The sequence below is a fragment of the Pituophis catenifer genome, unplaced genomic scaffold (assembly GCF_029215685.1).
Source record: "Pituophis catenifer annectens isolate HBS135680 unplaced genomic scaffold, rPitCat1.0.hap2 SCAF_17, whole genome shotgun sequence".
Taxonomy (NCBI): domain Eukaryota; kingdom Metazoa; phylum Chordata; class Lepidosauria; order Squamata; family Colubridae; genus Pituophis; species Pituophis catenifer.
The window spans coordinates 12,161,651-12,183,050 of record NW_027256897.1 but is presented as its reverse complement, the minus strand read 5'-3'; the positions used below and the strand labels follow the sequence as shown (position 1 = coordinate 12,183,050).

Below are 21,400 nucleotides of genomic sequence, written 5' to 3'. Positions count from 1 at the left end.
AATCTGAATGCCCTTAGGCAAAGCAGTAGGATTAAAGTGGTAGAGACCCCTCCCTTTAGGTCAGAATGCGGATTTTAGCCAATACACAAGTGGGAAGAGGTTTTCTTTACTATTTCCTTTGAGAACCCAAACAAACATGCATTCCCACCACTACCCTTTAAAGTAAGACAACCCACATGACTATCATATAAATTCCTGCAGGTAAACTTCCCTTCTCAGGCCACTTGGCGCCAGGATATAGGTTGTAAAATATCTGATGACACAGGTCATGCTAGTAAATCGAATGCAAGTTTCCCCCTTCTCCACTTGAATGGCAGTATCACATTTTTTGGGATCTGACATAGAAACCAGTTGAGTTTTTGGGACGGAAAGTTCTTCAGTGGGATGAGACATTTTATTTTGAATTTGAGAATTCCCATATTTATATCTTCTGAGTTTGCAAGACTTTATTGAACTTTATTGAGGATAACATCAGGGTAAAAATCAAGAATGGCATTTTCTTTTCCTTCAAAAGCCAAACCGTGTCTAGGAGGACAGTTTGGGGATTGAGTTGAAATGCGAGTTGGAAACAGTGTGGACACTTGAACAATTTTTCTACTAAATTGGGCTAGTTTTGCAGATTTGTTGCAGGAAAAAGTTTGACCTCTGGGGGTTCCAATTTGGGGTTTAGTTTGGATTATTTTTAAAGCACTGTACAGATAGTCCTTGACCTACAACTATTTGCTTAGTGACTTAGTGAAGCTACAGCAGCACTGAAAAAAGTGGCCTTGACCAGTTTTCACACTTATGACTGTTCCAGCCTCCATGTGGTCATGTGTTCGAAATCCAGGCGCTTAGCCACTGGCATGTACTTATGACGGTTGCACTGTGCTAGGGTCACATCATCACTATGTGTAACCTTCCCAGCTGGTGTCCCACAAAGTCTTTGGAGGATTCACATAACAACTTCACAATTCACTTCACAACTGTAGGATATGACCTGCCAATTATGGCAAAAAATGGGGTGCAGCAACTGTCAAGAACAGAAATTTTTGTCTCAATTCTGATTGTAGATCTAGTTAGTACTACCTGTACAGTTTGGGGGAAACCTTTGCTCAATGGGTGGGGCCCAAAGGCCTCAATGGGAACCAGTCCAGGCCATCTGCACAACTCAGTGAACCCAGCTGTCTGTGTTTTAAGGGTGCCTTTTCCCCCCAAAAAAACCTATGAGGGAGCCTCCCACCGTCAGGAGGAAAAGGGCCCTTCATGCAACCTGTATCTTGAGCCAAAGGATCCGGGCTCTTGGTGGAGGAGAAACCCATCACTTGTGGTCATGGGAACCCAACTGCTGCAGCTCAGAAACCCTGGCAACTACAGGGAAGGGCTGGCTCTGCTTCCCTGTCTCCATCCCGCCCATCGAATGGCCAGCTTGATGGCCGAGGTGGGGGATTGTTCACCTTGCTGGTTGAGAATATCCCAAATTGTCTCCTCAGCAAAAGCATCTTTGATCGCATCCTACAAAGCCTCCAGTGGTAGAGAACGTGCCCTGAGGGTTCAAAGGGTCCCAAATCCCCCTTTCTGGGCATAGCCACACCCGGAAAGCCTTTCTTCTCAGAGTCCGTGGGCAGTGAGGGAGGCGTGCCAGCTGCTGGGGCAAACAGCCCACCCTTTGCTTCATGCCACAGTAAGGGTCTCCGTGCTGCGAGGCCAAAGCCTCACTCCGCTTCTCTGCTGCAGAGGGGAAGGTCAGCTGGTGGAGAAGGCCAGGCCCTTCCCTTCCTCCAGGCTGGGGCAGAGCAGAAGAAGAAAAGCTGTTGCCGGGATCACCTTGGCTGCTATACTTGAAGGTATCGCTAATTTATTGTTTTTGAAGTGTGCCTCTTGTGATTTGTGGGAAGGGCAGGTGCGGAAAGGAAGCAAAGAGTTTGAATTCTTTCTCTTCCCTCTGAGAAGTCAAAGAGCTGCCAAATTCATTCGAAAGTACAGAGATCTTGGAGTAGAGAGAGAAAATAAAGTTGTTGAATAAACTGTTTGTGAGCCAAGTTCTTTGGAAATTATTTTCTCAACCCTCTGGGACTAATGCAGGTGTAGGAAGGAAACACAGGGAGAATAAAAAAGGGAGGAGATGCCTACACATCAATACCCAAAGTATGAAGAATAAACAGAGTGAACCTGACGTCCCAGAACACGAGAGCAAAGATGAGATTGTTGCCATTACTGAAACATGGTGGGATGAAACTCAGGAGAATTTAAATTTTTCAAAACACCTAATAAAAAGAGGTGGAGGTGGAGTTGCACTTAAACAGCTGCACCTTTGTAGAAATGCAAAAAGTAAAAAATGAAGAAAACCTCCTTGAATGCATTTGGGTTAATATGAAAGGAAAACGGAATGAGGTTGCCAGAGGTGTATACGACGGACTGCCCAATCGGAGGAACTAGATCAGGGGCATCAAACTGAAGGGTGCTTGGATCTGGCCGTTGGGAACAGATCGGACTGGCCCACAATGCCTCTGCCAGTGAAAACAGAGCTCGGGAGGGAAGCGTGTAGCCCTACTGGCCCCATTTTGAGCTGCAACGGCCGCCTGCACTCCTCCGCCAGCGAAAATGTGGCCTCCCCCCCAGCTCCATTTTCACCGGCAGAGGATTAGGAAAACAAACTAAAAGCAAAAGAAATGTTTCTCCTTTTACATTTGAGCATCCAAGAAGGGACAGGAAGGAGGAAAGGCAAAGAAGGAAAGACGAGAAGGGAGGAAGGAAGGAAAAAGAAGAAAAGGGAGGGGAGGGCAGGAAGAAGGAAGGAAGGTTATGAGGGAGGGATGGTCTGAGATTAGTCCTGTCCTAGCACTTGGACACCACAGGTGCCCACAAGAAGAGTGAAGATGAGAATATTTTGAATAATCCACCATATTTTCATCCAAAATGCTTTAACTTTTTTACAAGTCCACCAAACATGAAAATAGGTAGAATCAACACAATCACATCTCCAACATTTGGGCTGTAGATTTGGGTACATACAATCTAACTTTTTGGGATCCAAATGCCATCTATAAAACATTTTATAAAAATTTTCTCTCAAATTTTGAGCTTGTGTAAATATGGTGGATTATCCAAAATATCCTTAAAAAGAAGATAAAGTTTACTCCACAGTGATTTTTGTTAGGTATAATTACAAATTTTACGGCTATAGAGACTAATTTGATTTTGAACCTAATAACTGCAGCAAGACTCTTGGTGGCGCAGTACTGGAAGAAGGAAGATTTACCTACTATTCAAGAATGGGCATTAAAAGAAGTAAATTTAGCAGAAATGGTGAAAATTTCAGCATATCTAAAGGACCATTCAAATGAGAAATATATGTTAGAATGGAGAAGATGGATTGATTATATTCAAGGCAAATATCGGACTACAAAATTTCAAATAGCTTATGAATGATCAAAGAGATTTTATAAAGTACTTAAATTTAGTTTAGTAAAAGGGGAGTTAAAAGTTCAAGAGGGGGATAGGAGGTTATAGATAATTAGCTTATGTTAGCTTATGATTGTCAAATGTTATAACCTGTATTTTACTCTGGGAAGTAGGGGTGTGTGTGGGAGGGGAGGGGAGGGTTCGAAGGGGAGGAGGGTGAGGGAAGGGGAAATGTTTGTAAAACTTTTTAAAACTTTTCAATAAAAAAAAAGAAGAGTGAAAATGAGCTGGCCACGCCTACCCAGGGATCCCCCCCCCAAGGTCAAACATAACCCTGATGCAGCCCTGAAGAAAATAAGAGTGTGACACCACTGAGCTAGATGCACCTTTTGCTAAGCATTTCCCTATCCTGGCAACTGGGGAACACCCAGTCTCTGCACCTAGTGGGAGGACCAAACAGGTCCCCAATGAGTCTTCTTCATTTAAAACGTTCTTGTAACTGCCTATCTTTCAGTCAACTCTGTGCAGCTCCCAAAAGGGCGTTTTTAAAAATATCCAACACATTAAAACATAAAATAAAAACCATCAAAGAAAAACCTGGGGCCAATCCATGCCACCTTCTCCTTGTCTGACCTCCCAGCGCCTGGGGAAAAGCCAGGGGTTTTAAGGCTAAAAGGGTGGGGGCTTTTTAAGAATATGGCTCATATCTCACAAAGCTTCCTTGGCCTTAGAGAGTCCCTTGCAGGGGTTTCTGCTGGAAGACAAGGGGACCATTCAGGGAATCCAACTGAGAACTTCAGATGCTTGGGGATGGTCTTAATAGGTCCCCACATTTGGGAAATCCACATAGATTATATCAAACAATGGCAGGGAGAAGTTCTTTCTTTTTTTATTGAAAAGTTTTGCAGAAAAAAAAAAGGATTTCCCCCCCCAATATTCCCCCCACCCTTTCCCTCCCCCCCCCCCCCAGACTTCCCAGAGCAAAATACAGGGTACTTCAATTAACAATCATAAGCTAAAATCACCTATCTATCCTCAGACTACTAAATCCCCCCCTGAAACCTTAACTCCACTATAGATAACATAATACTTCTAATACTTAACGTTCATTCATAAACTATTTGATATTTTCTTGTCTGATACTTATTTTGAATATAATCAATCCATCTTCTCCATTCCGATACGTATCTTTCTTGTGTGTAGTCCTTCAAATACGCTGAGATTTTCGCCATTTCTGCTAAATTCGTTACTTTCAGTATCCACTCTTCAATAGTAGGCAAAAAGTCCTTCTTCCAGTATTTTTCCAGTATTAAGTTCAAAATCAATTTAGTCTCTAATACTGTACAATCCATCGTTATACCCAGTAAAAACAATTGAGGAGTAAATTTCTACCTTTTTTTCAGAATGTTCTGCATCACCCACCAAATTTTTATCCAAAATCCCTTTATTTTCTTGCAGGTCCACCATACATGATAATAGGTTGCATCATCACATTCACATCTCCAACATTTAGCTTGCAAATTCGAGTACATACATGATAATTTCTTAGGATCTAAGTGCCATCTATAAAACATTTTATAAATATTCTCTCTCAAATTTTGTGCTTGCGTAAATTTAACATTTCTAACCCAAATCTTTTTCCATAGTTCCATCATCACTGGTTCCTGAAAGTTTTGTGCCCATTTTATCATACAATCCTTAACCAATTCTGTTTCTGAATCTATTTCCAATAAAGCATTATACAACCTTTTAATATGCATCTGACTTTGATCTCTAACCTGTTTCACCAAATTTTCCTCATTTTGCATAACATCAGTTTTCTGATCTTCCCTCCATCTAGCTTGAAGCTGACCATACTGAAACCAAGTATAAATTATCCCTTCTTCTTTTAATACATCTAAAGATTTCAATTGCAGCTTACCCCTTTCCAAAAGAAGAAACTCTTTATAAGTAATCACCTCTGTTTTTTGCTCTATAATTATATTTTCTATTCTGGGATTTGCCCATTTGGGTATCTTATAATTTAGCTTATATTGATACTTTTTCCAAACCCTCAACAACAATGAGGATCTGAGTGGGATGAGCATTCAAAGGCAATTTATTAGAATATTGTAGCAAAGAGATTTCCCTCAATGAAAAGAAGGAATCCAGGATACAAAGAGCGGCTGATTCAGACTCAGGGTCTCCGAAGGTCCCAGAATAGACCCAACTGGCTGCCCTTCATGGGCTCATATAAGGCTTTAACCCCTGACCTCCGCCGGCCTCAATACGGGGGGGGGGGAGACCGGACCCCAAATTTCAAAGGAAGCACCCCCTCCCCCCTGTCCCACCTCCGCCCCGGACCTTAATAACCCGGGGAACTGCGCAGGCGCCATTTGGCTTGTTGCAGGAAGAAGGACGCTGATTGATTGTGCTCGGGATGTCAGCGATTGGCAAATGGACTCCGAGGGTCGGATCCTCCAAAGGAAAAGGCAGAACTAGTGGAGAGAAAACAGCGTGAAGCCTCCACTTCCAGAAACAAAACGGGGAATGAGGGAGCTGCCTGAATCGGCGACAGCGGAGTGCAGATGATGCAGGTTGGGCGCAGGGGATGCTGGTAATCGTAGTCCGGGAGAGTCTCATTCCGGTCCGCACGAGGGGGGGTCTTGGGCCTGGGCCTCCCCTGTGGGGAAGGGGACGCAGTCGTGACGCTCTTCCCTTTCTCCCCTGAAGGAGGACGGAGGATGGCGGCAGATGCAGGAAAGAGGCGCCGGCCGAGAGGAGGAGGAGGAGAGCGGGCCCCGCGGAGCAGCCCTGTCCAGTCCCAGCGCGGCTTCCCCGGGAGACAGCGGGGAAAGGCCGGGGGCTCCGGGGCTGCAGGAGGGATGAGTCCAGGGGGAGCCTGGGAAAGGCGGCTGCCTGGAGGGCAATGCGGGGAGGATGAGACGGGCAGAGACCCCAAGATTGGCCTGGAGGGTGGAGTCTCCTTCAGAAGATCCCCAAAGCCCCGAAGGATCCAGGAGGAAACAAAGGAATATCAGTGCCCGGAATGTGGAAAAACCTTCAAAAGAAAAAGAAATCTTCAAAGCCACCTAATTATCCACTCAGGAGAAAAACCTCATAAGTGCCTGGAGTGTGGAAAGAGCTTCAGTCGGAGGAGCAACCTTTATACACATCAAAGGATCCACACAAGAGAAAAACCTCACAAGTGCCTGAAGTGTGGAAAGAGCTTCAGTCAGAGGAGGGACCTTTATACACATCAAAGGAGCCACTCAGGAGAAAAACCTCACAAGTGCCTGGAGTGTGGAAAGAGCTTCAGTCGGAGGAGGGACCTTTATACACATCAAAGGATCCACTCAGGAGAAAAACCTCACAAGTGCCTGGAGTGTGGAAAGAGCTTCAGTCAGAGGAGCAACCTTTATACACATCAAAGGAGCCACTCAGGAGAAAAACCTCACAAGTGTCTGGAGTGTGGAAAGAGCTTCAGTCAGAGGAGCACCCTTTATACACATCAAAGGAGCCACTCAGGAGAAAAACCTCACAAGTGCCAGGAGTGTGGAAAGAGCTTCAGTTGGAGGAGCAACCTTTATAGACATCAAAGGAGCCACTCAGGAGAAAAACCTCATACGTGCCTGGAGTGTGGAAAGAGCTTCAGTGAGAGGAGCAACCTTTATACACATCAAAGGAGCCACTCAGGAGAAAAACCTCATACGTGCCTGGAGTGTGGAAAGAGCTTCAGTCGGAGGAGCAGCCTTTATGCACATCAAAGGATCCACTCAGGAGAAAAACCTCACAAGTGCCTGGAGTGTGGAAAGAGCTTCAGTCAGAGGAGCAGCCTTTATACACATCAAAGGATCCACTCAGGAGAAAAACTTCATAAATGCTTAGAGTGTGGAAAGAGCTTCAGTCACAGGAGCAATCTTTATAAACATCAAAGGATCCACTCAGGAGAAAAACCTCATAAATGCTTAGAGTGTGAAAAGAGCTTCAGTCGGAGGAGCCACCTTTATACACATCAAAGAATCCACACAGGAGAAAAACCTTATAAGTGCCGGGAGTGTGGAAAGAGCTTCAGTCAGAGGGGACACCTCTATAAACATCAAAGGATCCACTCAGTAGAAAAACCTCATAAGTGCCTGGCAAGAAAGGTAATAAAATCCAATTAAAACTTTCACTTTTAATAAATTTAATATATTTTTCTTTTAATAAATTCCTTTAGTCTTCCAGGGCCATGCCCAGGGTCCCAGACCTGAGTTTGACTGCTGTCGGTCATTCTGATGGCAACTAGCAGAGCAGGCTGTCCTGGGAGGGGCGGGAGGCCTTGTATGAGTCTGGATGTCCATCTGTCAGTGGTTCAGGAATGTTGGATTCTCAACTGGGCAGCTGTGGACGAGATCCCTGCCTGATCCCTGTCCAAGGGCTGCAGTTGAGGGCTGCTCCGATTGTTAGACTGAAGTTAAAGAATGGAATTCTGAGGCCTGCCCTCAAAAGTATATAGATATACCCATACATACGCTACGTACACATTAATCACAGCCTATTTAGATTACATAACAAGAGACTTGGGAGTTCACAAGGTGGATACTTCTTCATATGGAAGAAAACTGATTGAATCTAATGTGCTGCTTTGGATACCGCAGAGCCTCTTCCCAGCAGTTGTGGAGAGGATGTGTTGTGTCCCAGACAATCCTGCAGAACCTGATCAGGCATCGTTTCTAGCTGATTAGAAACCAGTTGAGTTTCTGGGACGGAAAGTTCTTCAGTGGGATGAGACATTTTATTTTGAATTTGAGAATTCCCATATTTATATCTTCTGAGTTTGCAAAACTTTATTGAACTTTATTGAGGAGAACATCAGGGTAAAGATCAAGAATGGCATTTTCTTTTCCTTCAAAAGCCAAACCGTGTCTAGGAGGACAGTTTGGGGATTGAGTTGAAATGCAAGTTGGAAACAGTGTGGGCAGTTGAACGGTTTTTCTACCAAATTGGGCTAGTTTTGCAGATTTGTTGCAGGAAAAAGTTTGACCTCTGGGTTCCAATTTGGGGGCTATTTTGGATTATTTTTAAAACACTGTAGAGATAGTCCTTGACCTACAACTATTTGCTTAGTGACTTAGTGAAGTTTTAGCAGCACTGAAAAAAGTGGCCTTGACCAGTTTTCTCACTTACGACTGTTCCAGCATCCATGTGGTCAAAATCCAGGCGTTTAGCCACTGGCATGTATTTATGACGGCTGCGCTGTCCCAGGGTCACATCATCACCATTTGTAACCTTCCCAGCTGGTGTCCCACAAAGTCATTGGAGGATTCACATAACAACTTCACAACTCACTTCACAACTGTAGGATATGACCTGCCAATTATGGCAAAAAATGGGGTGCAGCAACTGTCAAGAACAGAATTTTTTGTCTCAATTCTGATTGGAGATCTAGTTAGTACTACCTGTACAGTTTGGGGGCAATATATCCAACCGTCATGAACGATAACCACAAAATACATCCCAGAGACAGTAAGAGGATTAAGTCAGCCAGGCCCTCCCCCCCAGCTGCCTTGCCAGCCCCTCCACAGACCCCCCCCCCCACACACACATGGATTCATCTTCTCCTTTCTCATCCTTCCTCCTTTCTGAAGGGCCCCTTTGGAAAACTACAGCAGAGGGGGAAATCCCCTCCAATACTGACCCCTGCATATTTGGATTTTTCAACTTTTTTTAGCCCTTGAAAACCTGATGCTCCAGTTGACACACACATATATATTTTCCTCCTACACCCCCTCCCCCTTTGGAGGGGGCTCCTGCTGCTGCTGCTGCCCAGGCCAGTGTGCCCTGTGATGTAGCCCTCCACCCACGGACTGGCACCTTTTAAATGACTAACTTAAAATGACATATTAACATGGCAGTCTATACCTTTTTTTAAAAGGTTGCTTGTTTTTCCCTTCTTGAGGAAGGCTCTTTATTTGATATGAGAGAACTTGCTTTTTCAGCAACTACACAACAGAGTATTCCGAGTGTCTCTAAATACATCTGCAACTTTCAAGAAAGACACAAACCCAGCTGGGAAAGGCTGACAAAATAATTGCTCACATGTGGAATTTTATCCAGAATCAATGTTTTCTGTTTGCGCTTCACAAGCACTCAATGTATTTTCTGGTTTCATCATTTCTTTACTGACTTCTATGAGGAAATTCACTAGCAGGAACCATTGGCAGGAGGTTCTCATCCTTAGCTCCTCTTTAACTGGAGATGGTCTCCTTTTCTGCATGAATTCCTAGTTCTTCTACCTAGGAACAAGAATTGTCCTGGATGAAATGGAGGCTATATAGATGTTTATTTATTTATTTATTTATTTATTTATTAAATTTTTATACCGCCCCCTCTCCCGAAGGACTCGGGGCGGTGAACAGCCACAATTAAAAACACACAATACAAATATTAAAATGCATTAAAACAAAATTAAATTATCTTAGGCTTCTCCAATTTAAAACCCCGTTACCCATAAAATTCACCAATTAAAAATTTTTTTAACCCAGCCCGGCTTGCTGAAATAAAAAAGTCTTCAGGGCCCGGCGGAAGGTCCGGAGATCCGGGATTAGTCGTATCCCTGGGGGCAGCTCATTCCAGAGGGCGGGTGCCCCCACAGAGAAGGCTCTTCCCCGGGGGGTCGCCAGCCGACATTGCCTGACAGACGGCACCCTGAGGAGACCCTCTCTGTGGGAGCGTGTTGGCCGGTGGGAGGTTATCGGAGGCAGAAGGTGGTCTCGTAAATAACTGGGTCCTAAGCCATGGAGCGCTTTGAAGATGAGAACCAACACCTTGAAGCGCACTCGGAAGACCACTGGAAGCCAATGCAGCTCGCGCAGGAGAGGTGTCACGTGGGAGCGCCATGCCGCCCCCATAAGTACCCGCGCGGCCGCATTCTGCACCAGTTGGAGCCTCCGAGTGCTCCTCAAGGGGAGCCCCATGTAGAGAGCATTACAGTAGTCAAGGCGGGAAGTAACGAGGGCATGAGTGACCGTGCATAGGGAGTCCCGATCCAGAAAGGGGCGCAACTGGCGTATCAGGCGAACCTGATAGAAAGCCCCCCTGGCCACGGCCGTCAAATGCTCTTCTAAGGACAGCCGTGCGTCCAGGAGGACACCCAAGTTACGCACCCTCTCCGTGGGGGCCAATGTCTCGCCCCCAATAGTCAGCGATGGCACCAGCTGACTATATCGGGACGCCGGCAGCCACAGCCACTCAGTCTTGGAGGGATTGAGTCGGAGCCTGTTCCTCCCCATCCAGACCCGCACCGCCTCCAGGCACCGGGACATCACTTCAAGGGCATCGTTGGGGTGGTCTGGGGTGGAGATGTACAGCTGGGTGTCATCAGCGTACAGATGGCACTGCACCCCAAAACCACGGATGATCTCGCCCAGCGGCTTCACATAAATGTTGAACAGGAGAGGCGAGAGGACCGACCCTTGTGGCACCCCACAAACCAAGTGCCTTGAGGTCGACCTCTGCCCTCCAGCCAACACAGACTGCGACCTGTCGGAGAGATAGGAGGAGAACCACCGTAAAACAGTGCCTCCCACTCCCAACCCCTCCAACCGGCGCAGCATGATACCATGGTCGATGGTATCAAAAGCCGCTGAGAGGTCTAATAGGACCAGAACAGAGGAGCAACCTCTGTCCCGAGCCCTCCAGAGATCATCAACCAACGCGACCAATGCCGTTTCCGTGCTGTACCCGGGCCTGAAGCCGGACTGGAACGGATCTAGATAGACGGTTTCCTCCAGGTACTGCGGGAGCTGTCGCGCAACCACACTCTCAACAACCTTCGCCAGGAAGCGAAGGTTGGAAACTGGATGATAGTTTGCTAAAACAGCTGGGTCCAGAGAGGGCTTCTTGAGGAGGGGCCTCACCACCGCCTCTTTCAAGGCGGGAGGCAAGAACCCCTCACTCAAGGAAGCATTTATAATCCTCTGGAGCCAGCCTCGTGTAACCTCCCGGGTAGCCAGCACCAACCAGGAGGGACACGGGTCCAATAAACATGTGGTTGCGTTCAACCTCCCCAGCATCCTGTCCACGTCCTCGGGAGTCACAGGGTCAAACTCATCCCAGATAACCGTCTCAAGACAGACCTCGGACAACCCGCCTGTACCTACCCAGTCGGAGTCCAAGCCTTCCCGAATTTGAGCGACTTTATCGTGCAGATAATGCGCAAAATCCTCAGCACGACCTTGCAAGGGGTCTTCCCGCGCTCCCAGATGGAGAAGGGAGCGAGTCACCCTAAACAAGGCAGCTGGGCGATTTTCTGCCGATGCGATAAGAGCGGAAAAGTAATTACACTTCGCCGCCTTTATCGCCACTAAGTAGGTCTTGATATAAGACCTCACTAGTGTACGGTCAGATTCGGAGCGACTGGCCCTCCAACTACTCTCTAGGCGTCTTTTCCGGCGTTTCATCCCCCTCAGCTCCTCGGAGAACCAAGGAGCTGGGCAGATTCGGCGCCGGGTCAGAGGCCGCAAAGGCACGACCCGATCTAAAGCACCAGCGGCCGCCCTATCCCAGGCGGCCACCAGGTCCTCAGTCGAGTCGCGTGCCAGAGTCTCAGGAAATGGCCCAAGCTCCATTCGGAACCTATCAGGATCCATCAGGCGCCTGGGGCGGAACCACCTAATTGGTTCCGCCTCCCTGCGGTGGGGCATAGCGGTCAGGAAGATGTGTTTTTAAAACACAAATGTGTTTTTAAGATGTTTCTTAAAAACACATTTGCGAGTTGTAGGATCTTATTTACTAGAATCCTGGATTTATTTTTACAAATCAGGCGGATATTTTCCTTTGTTTCCAACAAAATAGAAGAATATTGGTAGCTCAGGTTTGAAATGAGGGGTCTTTTTAGCTCCCTGAGGCCCCCACACCCTTCCAGCAACTATGATGTTAGCTAGGAAGTAATGAAACATGCAACGTGCCCTCCTCCTCTCTTCCCCCAACAACAACTGTGAGGTGGGCTGCACTGAAAGAGGGACTTGAACTCAGGGTCTCTTGTTTCTACCCTGGTGCCTTAATCCATGGACCAAACTGGGTCCCCTTTATAGTCTGCTATAAGGTCGCAGCCCCAGAAGAGCCCCTGATTTCCACCTCAATACAGAGCTGGGGGGGGAGGGAGGGGAGACTGGATCCCAAATTTCATGGGAAGAGGCTTGAATCGGCGAAAGAGGAGTCCGGATGATACAGTTTGGTGCAGGGAATGTTGGGAGTCGCAGTCTGTGGGGGTCTCTTTCGGGGCCGCAAGAGGCAGGGGCTTGGGCCTGGGCCTGCCCTGCGGGGAAGGGGACGCAGCCGTGACCCTCTTCTCTTTCTCCCCTGCAGGAGGACGGAGGATGGCAACAGACGCAGGAAAGAGGCGCCGGCCGAGAGGAGGAGGAGAACAGCGGGCCCCGCGGAGCAGCCCTGCCCGGTCCTGGCGCGGCTTCCCCAGGAAACAGCAGGGAAAGGCTGGGGGGGTCTGGGGCTGCATTAGGGATGAGCTCAGGGGGATCCCGGGAAAGGCAGCTGCCTGGAGGTCGATGTGGGGAGGAGGAAATGGGTGGAGACCCTGAGATGGGTCTGGAGGGCGGAGGCTCCTTCGGAAGACCCTCAAAGGCCCAAAGGATCCAGGAGGAAGCAAAGGAACATCAGTGCCCAGAATGCGAAAAATCCTTCAAAAGAAACAAACATCTTGAAACTCATTTAAGGATCCACACAGGAGAAAAACCTCATAAATGCTTTGAGTGTGGAAAGAGCTTCAGTCTAAGGAGCACCCTTGATACACATCAAAGGATCCACACAGGAGAGAAACCTCATAAATGCCTTGAGTGTGGAAAGAGATTCTGTCTGAGGGGAAATCTTTATACACATCAAAGGATCCACACAGGAGAGAAACCTCATAAATGCCTTGAGTGTGGAAAGAGATTCTGTCTGAGGGGAAATCTTTCTACACATCAAAGGATCCACACAGGAGAGAAACCTCATAAATGCCTTGAGTGTGGAAAGAGATTCTGTCTGAGGGGAAATCTTTATACACATCAAAGGATCCACACAGGAGAGAAACCTCATAAATGCCTTGAGTGTGGAAAGAGATTCTGTCTGAGGGGAAATCTTTCTACACATCAAAGGATCCACACAGGAGAGAAACCTCATAAATGCCTTGAGTGTGGAAAGAGTTTCAGTCAGAGAGGACATCTTTATAGACATCAAAGGATCCACTCAGGAGAGAAACCACATTAATGCCTGGAATGTGGAAAGAGCTATACTAAGCATAGTAGCCTCAATCGACACTAAAGAATTCATGTGGGAGAAAAATGAAAAACACACCTGAGTGTGAGAAGACCTTCAGTCACGGTGTATCTCGGGAATTGAATTGAATTGTATATTTAATTTGGCCAAGTGTGAATAGACACATTAGGAATTCACCTAGTGCATATTCATGATAATTATAATAATTCCAATAAGAGGAATTATTTATCTTTACTCCAAATGTGTAAAGAAGACAATAAGGGTAAATAATAACTGCCAAATAAGGGACTTTCTCAGGCTGAATAATAAAGGACTGTTTCAATTGTACATTCTAGATTTTTCAACTGGTCTAAATTGTACCTTTTCACAAGAGACATGCCATTTCCCATGTGAATGTTCTTTTAATGCTTATGCTTAATATTATGGGATGTTTCTGTCCATGTCTCTGATGTAACTGTAACTTGAGCAGAGTGATTTCTTCCATGCAATCAGCTCTTGTTTTGTATTTTTTTTTTCCTACTGTATGGAGTATAAAATGAAACCCAATTCTGTGTCCTGGATTCCCTCTTTTCATTAAGGGAAATCTCTTTGCTACAATATTCTAATAAATTGCCTTTAAATTTACAGTCCCAGACTTATCTCAGGAATTGAACTGAATTGAATTTTTAATTTCTCCAACTGCGAATAGACACACAAGGAATTTGTCTTGAGTTCACAAGCTCTCAGTGTATGTACAAAACATCAGAATAATGATATAATTATAACAATTCGAATAAGAGGAATTATTTATTTATCTTTTCTTCAATTGAGTAAAGAAGGGTTAATAATAACTGCCAAATAAGGGACTTTCTCAGGCTGAATAATAAATAATAAAGGACTTTTTCTATTGTCCCTGCCATGATGGATGTGAAATGACAGGTGCTCTTAATCGTATATTTATAAGCTGCTTAGAAGGTTTCACTTCCATTTTTACTGCAGATTTTTGTATGTAGACTGCCTCTGTCAAGGGAAGCTCCACTCTTTTTTTTTTTTTTTTTGAGAAAAAAATTTCATTTTCATTTTTAAACAAACAATTCATCATTAATCCGTGTAACATCTTGGTACAAAATTTATTTAAAAATTTAAACAAAGTTTATCTTTGAATTTTTTTGCCAATCTTTCCGGTGACATGTTTTATAGATGGCACATGTCACTGGATATAGATTGGCAAAAATGTTCAAAGATAAATCAGCTGTTGCAATATTTTGAGGATCAGACTCAATAAATAATTCAGGAACAATTTCTTCACTCAAAGAACTGTTTATTTACAATAGGCATTCTATGTTCTCTGCTGAATTACAGATAGAAGCAAGGAGGAGGTGCATACATCCCCTTTTATATCAACAAGGCGGAGTAAAGGATGGGAGTGGTTACATATGAATATATTAAGGAAGGAAGAATAAATTAACCCCTGATACCCTGTGTATATACATTTCCCCTATTAGAGAATAAGGCATTTACTTGTGACAAATCCCCCTCTAAATGCCGATTCGATATACAGCAATAATTACATTCAGATTCAGAACAATACAAGACTTGTAATTTTGAAGTTAAGTATTTGTGTTTTTTAGATTGCAAAGGCTTAGTTAATATATCAGCTATTTGTTCTGAGGTTTCGCAGTGAATAGCCTTAATGAATCCATCTTGAGATAATTGCCTCACATGTTTGAATTTGATATCTATATGCCTGGACCTTTGACCAATAGCATCAGATCTAGATATCTCTATAGCAGCCTTATTATCTTTATGTATAATAAATGGTAATGAAGGATTTTTCCAAACATCAGATAACAAATCATTAAACCATACTAAATTATTTGAGGCTTTGGACAAACAAACGTATTCTGCCTCAGTTGTTGATGTAGCTACTAAATCTTGTTTCCCAGTATACCAGTAGACTGGACAATCGTTAAGGAAGAATACATAGCCTGAAGTGCTTTTTCTGCACTTGGTATCACCTGCCCAGTCTGCATCAGCGTAACAGGTGATAACGGGTTCTTTAACATTATTGGGTTCCAAAAGTAGGCAGAAATCTATGCTATGTTTTAGATATCTTAGTGTTCGCTTAACGGCTTCCCAATGATACATTAGTGGCTTACTAACATATCTGGATAACAAATTAGGAGGCAAAGCAATATCAGGTCTAGTCCAATTAGATATATACAAAAGAGAACCAATAACCGATCTGTAAAGTGTATTATCTTTAAATTCAGGGGATGATTCATCCATGTTTCTTAGAAAATCAGTCTGCATTGGAGTATCACAAGGTTTAGCATCATTTAAATTACATTTGTTCAGAAGTTCTATAATTTTATCTCTCTGAGATAATTTAAATCCCTTTCTTGTCTTACTGATTTGAACTCCAAGGTATTTATTTACTTTCCCCAGTGATTTTAAAGAAAAATGTTCATTTAGTTTTGTTACAAATATATCTCTTTTTTCTTTATGTTTACCGATGTATAAAATGTCATCCACATAAATTAATACAAATTCTAATGAATCACCTTCCTTTTTGACAAAGAAACAGTTATCTGCAGTTGTGGCTTTGAAATCCATAGTTTTGAGTACATTAACTAAACATTCATACCAACGTTTGCCGGATTGCTTTAATCCGTATAAACTTTTATTTAATAACCAAGTCTCAATTTTGTTTGTATATTGGCTGTGAGGTGCTCTCACATATATCTCCTTATCAAGCTTTGCATGTAAATATGCAGTTTGTATATCATACTGAAAAACATCAAGATTGAGTGCAGATGCAATGACTAAAGCTGTTTTAACACTCTCAGTTCTTACAGTGGGAGAGTATGTGTCTGTGTAATCCTCAGGATACTTTTGAGCGTAACCTTGTGCAACTAATCTAGCTTTATATAATGTGTTGCCTTCTTCTAAATTCTTAACTTTGAATATCCATCTGGTGCCTATAACTGTTTTGTCTTTAGGTACAGGAGTTGGTGTGAATACATCTAATTCTCGTAAACTGTCCATTTCTTTGGCCATGGCTAATTCCCATTTTTTTCTTTCTTCAATAGGGAGCTTTAATACTTCCTCGTATGTGTTGGGTGTTGATGTTTCGTTATTCATGCACATTATATAATCTTTATATTTACTTGGTATCTGATTTCTGTTACATCTAATTGTCTTTTTTGGTATGCTATCGTTATCGTGTAAATATCTTGCTTCCTTTTTGGTTAATGAATCTGTTTTTATTCTGGTGTGACTATCTGTCCATGTTCCATTCTTGTCTTCATGTATGTTGTGGTTATGTTCTTCTCTCTCTATTTCATTTTGATGTTTAATGTCTGGTTTTGTAATTGGAAATATTTCATTAAGATGTATCTTAGACCAATTGGCCTGTTCATGAAATACAGCTGTTCTTGAAATTATGAATTTGTTATTATTATCAATAAATCTGTATCCTTTTGTGCCTGTTTCATATAATAATAATAATAATAATAATAATAATAATAATAATAATAATAATAATAATAATAATAATAATAATAATTTTATTTCTATACCGCCCTTCTCCCGAAGGACTCAGGGCGGTGTACAGCCTATTTAAAACACAGACAAAACAACAATATAAAATTTAAAATAATTAAATAAAGTGGCTCAGATTTAAAACCCCAATAAATTTAAGTACCCCAATTTAAAACTATTGTGTTGATAGTCCGGCCTGGCGGAACAACAGGGTCTTCAATGCGCAGCGAAACACCCGGAGGTCGGAGATCTTACGAATTTCCGGGGGCAGTTCGTTCCACAGGGCTGGGGCTCCCACAGAGAAGGCCCTCCCCCTGGGCATCGCCAGCCGACATAACTTGGCTGATGGCACCCTGAGGAGGCCCTCTCTGTGGGAATGGACTGGTCGGTGGGAGGCTATTGGTGGCAGAAGACAGTCTCGGAGGTACCCGGGTCCTATGCCATGGAGCGCTTTAAAGGTGGTGACCAACACCTTGAATCGTACCCGGAAGACCACTGGGAGCCAGTGCAGCTCGCACAGGAGGGGTGTCACATGGGCACAACGGGTTGCGCCCATAACTACCCGCGCAGCCGCATTCTGGACCAGTTGGAGCCTCCGAGTGCTCTTCAAGGGGAGCCCCATGTAGAGAGCATTACAATAGTCCAACCGGGAAGTAACAAGGGCATGAGTGACCGTGCGCAGGGCGTCCCGATCCAGAAAGGGCTGCAACTGGCGAATCAGGTGAACCTGAAAAAGGCCCCCCTGGCCACAGCCGTCATATGCTCTTCTAAAGACAGCCGCGCGTCCAGGAGGACACCCAGATTGCGAGCCCTCTCCGTGGGGGGCAAAGATTCACCCCCAATAGTCAGCGATGGCACCTGCTGACTATATCGGGGCGCCGGAAGCCACAGCCACTCGGTCTTGGAGGGGTTGAGTCTGAGCCTGTTCCTCCCCATCCAGACCCGCACGGCCTCCAGGCAGCGAGACATCACATCAAGGGCATCGTTGGGGTGGTCTGGGGTGGAGATGTACAGCTGAGTATCATCAGTGTACAGATGGCACTTCACCCCAAAACCACGGATGATCTCACCCAGCGGCTTCACATAAATGTTGAACAGGAGGGGCGAGAGGACCGACCCTTGCGGCACTCCCCATGCAAGACGCCTCGAGGTCGACCTCTGTCCCCCTGCCAACACAAACTGCGAGCGGTCGGAGAGGAAGGAGGAGAACCACCGCAAAACGGTGCCCCCTATTCCTAACCCCCTCAACCGCTGCAGCATGATACCATGGTCGATGGTATCAAAAGCCGCTGAGAGATCTAATAGGACTAGGACAGAGGAGCAACCCCTGTCCCGAGCCCTCCAGAGATCATCCACCAACGCGACCAATGCCGTTTCTGTGCTGTACCCCTGCCTGAAGCCCGACTGATATCCCATGAATCTAAGTCTTCTGGATACGTTATCTCCCTTACGTCTTAATTGTTTTGGTATATGTACATCTGCTGTAACTCCAAATATGTGCATGTGTGATATTCTTGGTTTTCTATTATACATCAGTTCATATGGTGTTTTATTTATGATGCTGGACCAAGTTCTATTTTGAGTATAATTTGAATATAATAAGGCTTCTGACCAGAATTGTTTTCCTAAGCCAGCATCTTCTAATGTACATCTAATCATGGTTTGTAGTGTTGAGTTCTTTCGTTCTACCACTCCATTCTGGAATGCAGAGAACGGACTAGATGTGAAGTGTAGCATTCCTTTGTCTTTTATCCATTGGGAGAATTCTTTTGACATGAATTCAGATCCCCTATCTGTCATGATTTGTTTTATTTTAATATTGTGTTGTGTTTCTACACGTTTATAAAACTCTTTAAATTTTTGAAAAGTTTCATCTTTGTGCTTCAAAGTATAGACAAACCCATAATGACTATAGTCGTCTACAATAGTTAGGAAATATCGTTTCCTATATGTGATCGATGGGGTTAATGGACCAACTAGATCCATATGTACCAGATCAAAAATTTGATTAGATGTTCTTGTTGCCCTTTTTGGTTTGGGGTTAGTTCTGAGTTTTGAAGACTTACATACTGAACATTCCAAATAATTTTTACAATTTTTTATTTTAACACCTTCAGCATGTTCAACCATTTTCTGTATTACAGGAAAACTAGCATGTCCTAATTTTCTATGCAATATGTGTGCACACTCATCATGAATTGGTTTCCCAATGGTGGGTTTCCTGTTATTGTGTGTATCACTAGTGGATGTGTTCTTGTGATCATGGTATGTTTCATGTTCTTCATTATCACTATTGTTGCTGTCTTCATTCTCTACGCTAGTGTTATCTTCTATGTTTGCATCAATATTATGTGGCCATTTTTCTTCTGTGATTAAATAAGGTAGACCCCCTTTGATAACCACACTACCCAAATTTGTTCCATTTTTTTCTAGGATTGCTTTTCCTTTTGAGAAAACTATATTTATGTTGGAATCTTGGCTTAGTTTTATTGCACTAAGTATGTTGTGAGGTATTTCTGGTATTAATAATACCCCCTCTATTTTCCCTAGACCAGGTAAATTCACACTTCCTCTTCCAATGACTTGAACATTTTCTTGATTGGCCACCTTTATTACAAACTTATCATCTATAAATGAAGATAGTATTTCCTTGTCATGTGTTGTGTGATTAGTTGCCCCGGAATCAATGAGCCAAGCATTATCCCTTGACTTTTGTATGTTAGTTACATTATGTTTATCTAATCCATTTAATGATCCAGATTTTCTATCTTTTGAATTATCTCTGCCCCCTCTCTAAAGTTTGGTGAGTTCCTATATCTATATCTATCAATATATGATTGTCTGTCATGATATCTACTTCTATAATCATGTTTTTGTCTTTCTCTAAGAAATTTAGGACAGTCTCTTTTGGATCCACAATTATAACATTCAATTGGTTCTTGATGTTTCTCTTGAAAAGCTACTCTTTTAGTCTGTCTATGTTCTATGTGTGTATTATAGCGGCTTCTTCTCAGGTTATCTTCAGCTATTAGCTTATTTGATAAGTTTTCTATAGATAGGTATCCCAAATTAATTGAATCTAAATGTGATATGTAGTTATCCCATGATGAGTCTAATGAATTAAGGATAACACTTTTCATTGTTTGGTCTGATATTATTTCTCCTCTTAAATGTAGCTCTGCTCTGATTTTGTTTAGAGATATTAAATGTTCACTTATAGTAGTCCCAGGTTTTAACCTGGCAGAGAAGAAATCCTTAGACATTCTTGTTGTGGTTGCTACGCTTTCACTATGAAACAGTTTAAACATGCAATGAATTATTTCTGAAACAGTGAGATTATGCTTAATACTATGATACATGGCAGGAGATATACTAGAAATTAATAAGTAAAATGCTCTGTGATGCATGCAGTCCAATTTTAGAGTCCAAGGCCTTTTGGGAGGGTTAGTTATGAAAAACAATAAATTCTCTTTTAGAAAAACAACCTGAAGTTGTTAACACCATTCTTGTAAATTAATACTATCTATTCTTAGCTTTGGGAAATCGTTAGGTAAGTTCCCAATGTTGTTAGTCCCATTACTTACAACTGGAGGTTGTCCATGATCTTGCAAATGTTGGAAATTGCAGAATGGTGTGGGTATGCTGGCAATGAGTCTGAAAGGTTCTCTTCGTTCATCATGTCCTCCGTAGTTCTCTGTGTGTGTTTGCGCATGCGTGTTGTTCATTTCTCTTCCGAAGCTGTCAGGAAAGGTCCTCATCGCTGTAGCTCCCTCGCAGTGCTCTTCCTCCAACGACTCGGTCTCTGGCTCGATCTTGGGCGTCCAGGCGATGACCGGTGTTTGCTTTCTTTCGCTGGACCTGTCCTGCTTGAAGCCTCTGACTCCCGGGATCGTCTGCGGCGTGGGAGAGAATTTGCAAGGTCCTCTGGGTTCAGGCGTTGTTGTTCTTGTTGTGCGAATTGAAGCGGGCAAGTTCTGAGGCGTCTGCTTGCTTACTTGTCTTCTTTCTATTCTTCGATCATCAGCTTCCGTTGATTTCTTTGTGATTTTTAAATTTGGGCCAAACATTGTGAATAGTGTTCTCATGGCTGATTCGAGTTTTAGCTCAATAGGGGTTTCTTCCGTGTCAGATTCTGTATCTGACTCTTCTGTATCAGATTCTTCTGAAGAGTAAAGTTTTTATTTTTTATTTTTTATTCTGTGTAGGGCTTTTCGCGCCAGAGATTTTGAATGATGCATTCTGATTGGCTCTGCTTCGC

General features: G+C 43.7%; 1 pseudogene; it reads left to right on the top strand.

The window, feature by feature from the left end:
* The window catches only part of LOC139325876 (zinc finger protein 208-like), a 64,058-nt pseudogene that overhangs the window by 24,882 nt on the left and 17,776 nt on the right, over positions 1-21,400 (top strand).